At 43.0% G+C, this 9,677-nt stretch overlaps 1 long non-coding RNA gene across 2 annotated transcripts in view; it reads right to left on the bottom strand.

Annotated features, from left to right (window-relative positions):
- Positions 1–245: 245 nt before the first annotated feature.
- LOC129486647 (uncharacterized) overlaps positions 246–9,677 on the bottom strand; it is a 29,293-nt gene continuing 19,861 nt past the window's right edge. For both annotated transcript variants that reach the window (XR_008659041.1, XR_010121720.1), the window contains one exon: positions 246–357. This is a non-coding gene — a long non-coding RNA (uncharacterized lncRNA). The remainder of the gene's footprint in view (positions 358–9,677) is intronic.

Below are 9,677 nucleotides of genomic sequence, written 5' to 3'. Positions count from 1 at the left end.
TTGAATGACTACTGAGATCAAACTCCAGGCCAAAGAAAAATCTGAGAAATGCTCAAATTTGTGTCTGTGACACTTCTACTTGCCACATTTGTCACATCTGGTTTCACAGGCCATTGCGTCAGTGTTAAATGCAAAGCTGGATTGTCTCTTTCATTCCTTTCCCTGAGGACCGCACTGTGATGGCGACTTTCATGTGTCCACTTGACTGGGCCACAGGGTACCCAGACATTTGGCCAAATATTATTCGGGATGTGGCTGTGCAGGAGTTCCTGGAGGAGCTTCATAGCTGAATTGGTAGACTGAGTACAGCAGACTATACTCCCTAATGTGGGTGGGCCTCATCAGTTGACTGAAGACCTGAATAGAACAAAAAGACTGAGTCAGAGGGAATCTCTGCTGCCTGAGGGTTTGAGCTGGAACATGGGTCATTTCCTGCCTTTGAAATCTAACTCAAAAATCAGCTCTTCTCAGGACTCAGACCTGCCCACTTTTGGGCTGGAACCTACCCCACTGACTCTCCTGGTTCTCAGGCCTTCGGACTCGGACTGAAACTGCACCATTAGCTCTTTAGGGTGTTCAGTTTGCCAACTATAGATCTTGGGACTTCACCTTCATAATCATGTGAGCCAATTCCTCATAATAAGTCTGTGTGTGTGTGCATGTGTGTATGCCTATCTCTTATTAGCTCTGTTTCTCTGAAGAGCCCTGATTAGTATACCCTTCTACCTGGACATCTTCACTGAGCAGCAGAAGTCTTGGCTCCACCACAAACCAGCAGTGAACATTAGATAAATAATTTAGTTTCTCTAAGCTGAGGTGTTTGCTTTTGCTTTTTAAAAATGCAAATTTTCACCAGGCACGGTGGCTCGTGCCTATAATCCAAGCATTTTGGGAGGCCAAGGCGGGTGGATCACTTGAGGCCTGGAGTTCAAGACCAAGCTGGCCAACATAGCAAAACCCCATCTCCACTAAAAATTAAAAAAAAAAAAATTAACTGGGTGTGGTGGTGCCTGTAATCCCAGCTACTTGGGAGGCTGAAGCATCAGAATTGTTTGAATCTGGGAGGCGGAGGTTGCAGTGAGCCAAGATTTCGCCACTGCACTCCAGCCTGGGCAACAGAGTGAGACTCTGAAAAAAATTTTTTAATTCAAATTTTAATGAAGAGAGGTTGGTTAATAGGTACAAACATAGAATTAGGTAGAAGAAATTAGTTCTAACATTGGATAGCAGAGTAGGGTGACTATAGTTAACAACAATGTATTGTATATTTCAAAATAGCTAGAAGAGAAGAGTTTAAATGTTCCCAATACACAGAAATAATAAAAAAAAATCAGGGTAATGGATACCGTAAATGCCCTGACCTGATCATTTCACATTCTATGCATGTAACAAAATATCGCATGTACCTCATAAATATATACAAATATTATGTACCAATTAAAAATACATAAAAATACAAAATGCAAACAAAATATAAAAATGCTTTCTAAAAACACAAATGTTCTGCTTACTTTACAGAGCTTTTGAAAGAATCAAATGAAATAATAGAGGTTACAGTATTTGTAAACTACGAACTGGAAGGGAAAGATAATACTATGATGTGGCTGACTACTTCTTTCTTTTTTTTCTTTTTTTTTTTGAGACAGGGTCTTGCTCTGTTGCCCAGGCTGGAGTGCAGTGGCATGATCATGGCTCACTGCAGCCTCAACCTCCCAGGCTCCAGTCATCTTCCTCTCAGCCTCCCAGGTAGCTGGGACCACAGGCACATGGGACCACAGGCACATGCCACCACACCCAGCTAATTTTTCTTATTTTGTAGAGACGAGGTCTCACTATGCTACCCAAGCTGGTCTCCAAACTCCTGGGCTCAAGCAATCCTCTGACCTTGGCCTCCCAAAGTGCTGGAATTACAGGCATGAGCCACTAAGCCTAGCCAGTAACTACCTCTTGACCTCCGACATGTGGCCATTTGTCTACCTCTATCTTTCTCACTCCAGGGGATTTTTCATTTACCAATTACATCTAAGATCTGTTGTGTCATCACCCCAAATTCAATATTTTATTTCTAAAATCAAGGTTTTTATCTCCTTCCCCTCAATATTTCTCCAATTCACAAGCAGCCTTACCAATAACAAACCTATTATGTAGTAAGATTTGAGGGGCAATTTTGCCCTTCCCACCTCCATCTACCCAAACTCTTACCATGACTGATATACTCCTTTGGGTTAAGACCTTGTGTTGCCAGGAGAGTCCATTTAGAAAGCAAACAGACACAGAAGATCTATTATGTCCATACCTTGGCATGGATTCATTCTTAGACTCCTCTTTGAAAGTAGAGAGCAAAGGAATGAGAAGTGAGATGGTATGATGTTAGACAAGGCAGGGGAGAGATTCTGTCTGTGGAGGACTGGCCTGGATAGGACACAGCCTTGGGAAGCCCTGCACAGCCAGAAGGCAGTAAATGCAGGTGGGATGGGGTGTGGAGGGAGGACAGGAGTTGGGGAGGGTTATGGAAAAAGGCTTCACAATAAGTCAAGGAAAGGTCAGTCTTAAAGCAGGTGGGCACTAGATTAACATTTTATCCATTGAATACTTTTGTTTAGGGCTGGCTCTGTTCTTGTTTCTCCAGGCCTGAGACCAGATATTCTTATCAGCTCTCTCCTCCCTTGGCCTATTCTACCTCCTTCAAATCATCTCTCACTGATGTTTTTAAATTCCACGTTGCTTGGATCCTGCCTTTGCGTCTGGTTCCCAAAGATGCAATTCTGCCTCAGGCCCTGAGGGTCACACCAGGACTGTGCAGCCTTGGTACTCCCCTTAATGGGTTTCCCCCACTCTGAGCATTGTCTGCCTTGAATATGGACTGATCCCAACATCCCTTTCCCAGAAGCCTCCTATGGCTTCAAAGTGATAAAACTCCTGGCTCTCCCCTGATTCCTAACCTCTTCCTTATCTAAGGTTCTTTACAGTAATAACTGACATTCCTATGGTGAATTAGAGTTTTGTGAAATTTTATAGTTAATTATAATCTGACCGTCACCCCAACACTCTACTGAAATTCTCAGGAAAAGATCACCAGTGACCACTTATTATTGTCGAAGCCAATAAACACATTTCATTTACTGTCTCAGTACCCTTTCTGCAGCTGACGACTTTATTCAACACACCTTCATCTTTGTAGTTCTCTCCTGTCCAGGTTTCTACAGCACTGCTCTATGCTGGTCTTCCACAATATTGGCAATTGCTTTTATCTGCTCAGCATCCCGTTTCCTCACCTTGGTAATGCCCCATCATCTTGAATAGAGTAGGCATATGATCCAGTTGGGCCAATCATAATACCAAATCCTTCTGTCCTCAGCGATTGGGGCAGGGATGGGTCACATGTCACAAAGCAGACCAATCAGAGATTTTTTTCCCTGGACTTTCTGACATAAGCTGGTTGGGAATACCCTTAATCAATTGGTTTTGCTGCTTAATACATACCTTCAAAATCTCAGTGGTTTTTAACAATCTAAATTTATTTTCTTGCCCAAGAGTCTACAGGTCAGATATGGCTCCATTGAAGACATCCAGGATTGGCTTCAGGTCCACTTCATAGGTTTCTTTTTCCTCCCTAGACTAGTGGCTACTTGGAGTTCTCTTTTCAGAGAGGAGCACAGGAATGCCTCTAAAAACCTTGGCCTGGAATTGTCACCCTCACTCCATCCACGTTTCTATTGGCCAAAGCAAATCATGTGCCCAAGCCCACCATCAATGGGAAGATGCCTCTGTGGGAGAAATTGTAGTCACTGAGCAATGGGTGGGGATGTACAAGGCAAATATTCCTGTGTTGGGGGCATGAAGAACTGTGTAGTCCAATATGCCACACTCCCCCTTTCCTTTGTCACTCTAAAGATGGCATCAGGAGCCCCTGTGGCCATAATCTCACCATGTGAAGCTGATCTGAGGATGAAGCCCAGACGGCACAATCAGGTTTCCAGATCCAGTAGTCCAGCTCCACCCCTGCCTTCCCAGGTTTTAGTTAGGAGTTAATGTATTTCCCTTTGAACTGGGATCCTGTCTCAAATACTGAGAACCCTACAAATCCATGCGCTTACATCTTAGGCAGTTTTCATTGGCCTTGTGTTCTGTACTCTATCTGGAATAGGGGTCAGCAAATTGTGGCCTATGGGGCAAATCCAGTGAGCATGCTGTTTTTGTAAATAAAGTTTTATTGGAACACAGTCACATCCATTTATACACATGTTGTCTGTGGCTGCTTTCACGCTGCAATGGCAGAGTTAAGTAGTTGTGACAGAGACCATATGGTCCACAAAACCTAAAATATTTACTATCTGGCCATTTACAGAAAAAGTGTGCTAAGCACTGCTCTAAAAGATATTAGCTACTTGCTAACCATGGCCAGTCTCATCCACCTGTACGCTGGTGAGTCCCAGATCTATTTCCCTGGCCCTGACCTCACCAGCGCACCTTAGAATAAATTCTGTACACCCTTTCCTGCTTGAATATTCTACAAGTTCCTCAAATTCAATGAGTCTTGAAACCAAACTCTGGTTCCCCTACACTAGTTCCTCTTTCCTATTCCTCACATCAGTGAATGGTGCTGCCTTTGTACTTAGTAGCCCCAACTACAACAATCTTAGACTCTCCCTTCTCCCACCTTTCCCTGTCCCATCAGCAGGTCATGTCAATTTTACTCCTAAACATTTCTTAATCCCTCTCCTTCTCCCCAGCCTTTCTCATATATCCTCACTTGAGCCATAGCAGTCCCTAACTTGTCTCCTATCTTGTGTTTCTCCCCTTAAATCACACCCAGCCACACCTGTGCCTCCAACAAGGGAGATTTTACAGCACTAAGCTTGCCCTGCTGCCTCCTTATCTTAAGCTACTTAGTGGTTCCCCATTAAGAGTCAAGACTGACCTTGATCATCCAACACACAAAGCCCTCAATTTCCTGGCCCTGTCAGCCTCTCTATCCTTATGTTAGTGTATCACCTAAGGGTAATGTGGAATTGCTTCATGTGGATACATACATACTCTGTTGTCTTTGCCTGTGTTCTGCCTGCTGCGAGCCCTGTTCACCCTCAACCTCCCTTCTTCATGTGGCTAACTCATCTCAGGGCTCTCAATAGTCATCACTTCTTCTAGTTAGCCATGCCAGACTGCACCTGCCTGCCCAAACTGAGCTGGCTGCTTCTTCTTTGTTTCCTCCCACCCTTGTGCCGAAGTTAACTGGAAACATTGAGCCTACCTATTTGCATGTCCGCCTGCTCACAGCCAGTTAAGCTCCTCATGCCTTATCCAATTTCATGTCCTGGGCTCCTGGCACGAACTTAAGTATTGGTGAACTGAGCTGAAATACAGCTCACATTACTTAATGTTCAAAAAAGCCTTTAAGATAAATATTATCATTCCCACTTCATGAATTAGGAAACTTAATCTCAGAGAATTCACCCAAAGTCATACAGCTGATAAAGGTCAGAAGACCACACTTTAATCCGGGTCTACCAATCTTGAACTTTTCAAACCTCTGACCACAAAACCTCGGTTTTTTTCTGGATGGGTCTTTTTGTGTTAGTTGTAAAATATATGATGGTTATAAAAAAGCACGCTTGACAAAAGTGTATACCTTTAAGAAGAATAATAGTACAAATGCCCATGTAACACATAACCCAATTTAGAAAATAGAACGTTGCCAAACCTTTCAACCACTATCAGAATTTTTGTGTTTATCATTTTTTGCCCCTTCCTTCCTTCCTTCCTTGCTTCCTTCCTTCCTTCCTTCCTTGCTTCCTTCCTTCCTTCCTTCCTTCCTTCCTTCCTTCCTTCCTTCCTCTCTCCGTCTCTCTCTTTCTTTTTTTCAGACAGGGTGTCACTCTGTCCCCCAGGACAGAATGCAGTGGAGCCATCACGGCTCACTGTACCTATACAGATCTCATCATGTTGCCCAGGCTCATCTTGAACTCCTGAGCTCAAATGATCAGCTCGCCTCCGCTTCCTAAAATGCTGGGATTACAGGCATGAGCCACAGCACCTGGTCCATCCTTTGCTTTTCATTAGGTCTTCCCACATATAGATAGATATACTTCTAAACAATATATTGTCTAATTTTCCATGCTTTTGAATAATACTGAATATAATCTTCTATGGATTTGCCATTATTATGTTTGTGGGATTCATCCATGTTGCTGTGGCTATTAGGTGGTTGTCATTCAGGTAATTTCATTGCTGTGTTCCATTATATAAATGTATCAAAATTCATTTGCCCACTATTCCTGCTGATGGACATTTGAGCTGCTTCCAGTTTTTTGTTTGTTTGGTTTTTGTTTTTGTTTTTTTGCTGTTACAAAGAGTGCTGTTATTCTTGTACATCTCTTCTGCTGTCCAGGTACGTAAATTTCTCTGGGGTATGTACATAAGAGTGAAATTCACATGTACATCTTCATCTTTACCAAATACTGTCAAACTCTTTCCAATGTCAATAGCATCAGCACTAAATAAGAGCTTCTTTTGCTCCACATCCTTATCGGCACTTGGTATGCAAATTAAAAATTTTTTTTTGCCAACCAGCAGGTGTAAAATGGTTCTCATTGGAGATATTATTTTGTATTTTTCTGATTACTGGTGAAATGGAAGTATTTTATATGTTTATTAGCCATTTATAGTTTTTCTTATGAAGACTACCTCTTTATGTTTTTGCCCATTTTTCTACCAGGTTGTCTGACTTTTCCTTATTGACCTGAAGGAGTTATTTATATATTCTGGATGTGAATCCTTGGTCAGTCATATCTGTGAGAAATAAAAGTTCTGAGTTTGATTTTTGTTTTGTTTTGTTTTGTTTTGTTTTTTTGAGACAGGGTCTCACTCCATTGCCCAGGCTAGAGTGCAGTGGCATGATCACAGCTCAGGGCAGCTTTGATCTCCCGGGCTCAGGTGATCCTCCTGCCTCAGCCTCCCCAAGTAGCTGAGACTACAGGCAGGCGCCACCATGCCTGACTGGTATTTTTGTATTAAGGTTCTCGGTTTCTGACTTATCTTTTTACACTTCATGGTGCCTATTGATGTATAAAAGTTCTCAGTTTGGCTGGGCGTGGTGGCTTATGCCTGTAAACCCACACTTTGGGAGGCCAAAGCAGGCAGATTGCTTGAGCCCAGGAATTTGAGACCAGCCTGGGCAACATGGTGAAACCCCATTTCTACAAAAAACACAAAAATTAGCTGGGCGTCATGGTGTGAGCCTGTAGTCCCAGCTACTCAGGAGGCTGAGGCGGGAGGATGGATTGAGCCTGGGAGATCAAGGCTTCGTTCCTGCCAAAATTGCACCACTGCACTCCAGCCTGGGCAACAGAGCAAGACCCTGTCTCAAAAAAAAAAAAAAGTTCTTAGTTTTATTGTAATTGCACTTATGAATCTTTGTCTATGTGGATTGTATTTTTTAATTTGTTTAAGGGATGCTTCCCTATTGCAAGGTTATAGCCGGCAGTTATTGAGTACTTTCTATGTTTCGGGTACTCTTTATCATCTCCCTTTTACAGGTGATGAAGACAAGGCTCAGAGAAATTGAGCAACTAGATGAGGTCATACAGCAAATAAGCAGTGGAGTCAGGATTTGAACCCAGACAGTCTGCCTTGTGTTTGCACTTTAACAATTGCTAAACTGCTGTTTATAGAGATGGTGTCATATGTTATTCTGTAAGATTTAAAGTTTCGCCTCTCTCATCAAAGTCTCTAATCTGGACTTGGCTTATGATGTGAGATACCTGAATTAATCCATACCCTTCTCTACTTTGGCCCGTTAAAAGCTCCTAATTTGGGTAATGTTTATGGTAACACAACTAGTATTGACTGAATTGTGCTAGAGATGAATTAAAAAAAAAACATTTTATTCATGGGAACAATCAACACTGCGGACTACTAGAGAGGGGAGGGAAGGAGGAGGGCATAGGTTGAAAAACTACCTATTGGTACTATGCTCACTACCTGGATGCAAGAAACCCATGTAACAAACCTGCACATGTACCCCTGTATCTAAAAAAAAGTTGAGAGAAAACAAAAAACTGTTTTGTTAATGCTGCCAGTGACTGATCCCAGGCAAGGTAGGCAAAATCTAACCCTGCTCTCTAAGTAAATGATTTGGCACCAGAGTAGAGTTCTTCAAATTAACTGAGGAAGACAGACCTCCACGTTTCAGCACTTTTTTTAGCTTTTGGCATCCCGTAAAGTGAACAGGATATCCCCTGAAGAAATCCCACGAGAGGTAGAGGCCGTCACAAAGTACAGAACAATCTCCACAGCTCCGCCTACGCTGCTGGGACCAAAATAGTTCACATGGCATTCCTGCCGCCTCCTTGTGAACTGTGTGGGAAGGAACGCTGGTCACGAATTCTTCGTTTCAACCACCCACACACACTAGGACAGCAGCAGCAACGGCAGTGACATCTTGGAATCTAGAGAACAGCACGTGGTAGGCTGTACATCAAATCTCTGCATCATGTACCGTCTTCCTCCAAAATTAGAGGCTTTAAACAAATGTAAAGAAATTGAAAATGATTTTTTAAATTAAGAAATAAAATGGGAACAAGTTGAGTACAGCAGAGTATCAACTAAAGGAAAAAAAATCAAGCTTTTAAAGAATTAAACTTAGTTTTATTCAGAAGTCTCACTGAATTGTTTGAGGCCAGGAGTTCTAGACCAGTCTGGGAAACACAATGAGACCCCATCTCTACAAAAAAATTAAAAAAAAAAAAAAAATTGGCTGGGTTCAGTGGCTCACGCCTGTAATCCCAGCACTTTGAGAGACTGAGGTGGGTGGATCATGAGGTCAGGAGATCGAGACCATCCTGGCTAACATGGTGAAACCCCGACTCTACTAAAAATACAAAAAATTAGCTGGGCGTGGTGGCAGGTGCCTGTAGTCCCAGCTACTCAGAAGGCTGAGGCAGAAGAATGGCGTGAACCCGGGAGGCAGAGCCTGCAGTGAGCCGAGATTGTGCCACTGCACTCCAGCCTGGGTGACAGAGCAAGACTCTGTCAAAAAAAAAAAAAAAAAAAAAAAAAAAAAAAAAAAAAAAGTTTGGACTTCATTATGGCAATGGGGAGGCTTCGAGGCATTATATTTTATTTTTTTATTTTTATTTTTTTTTGAGACGGAGTCTCGCTCTCTCGCCCAGGCTGGAGTGCAGTGGCATGATCTCGGCTCACTGCAACCTCCACCTCCTGGGTTTACACCATTCTCCTGCCTCAGCCTCCCGAATAGCTAGGACTACAGGTGCCCGCCACCATGCACCCAGCTAATTTTTTGTATTTTTAGTAGAGACGGGGTTTCACCGTGTTAGCCAGGATGGTCTGATCTCCTGACCTTGTGATCTGCCCGTCGAGGCATTTTAAACCAGAAAGTAACACAATCCATTTCGTATTGTTTGTTAGCAACTGTACAACTACCTATAATCTGGCTGATAGAAAAATACTAAAGAGTGGTTGTACCAGGCTTGACTGTTTCCCCTCCCCCATGCCCCCACGGCATTCCCACTCATCCTGGTTGGTAGAGGTCACCTCTCATTAGGCTGGAAATACCCAAGAATCACTTTCCCAGCCTCCCTTGCTGGTAGAACATGGGCATGTGACCCAGTCCCAGCCAATGGGATCTGAGGTGAAAGGATGCTGGGAGGATTCTGGAA

The sequence above is a fragment of the Symphalangus syndactylus genome, chromosome 7, assembly GCF_028878055.3.
Source record: "Symphalangus syndactylus isolate Jambi chromosome 7, NHGRI_mSymSyn1-v2.1_pri, whole genome shotgun sequence".
Taxonomy (NCBI): domain Eukaryota; kingdom Metazoa; phylum Chordata; class Mammalia; order Primates; family Hylobatidae; genus Symphalangus; species Symphalangus syndactylus.
This window is presented reverse-complemented; position numbering and strand designations above follow the sequence as displayed.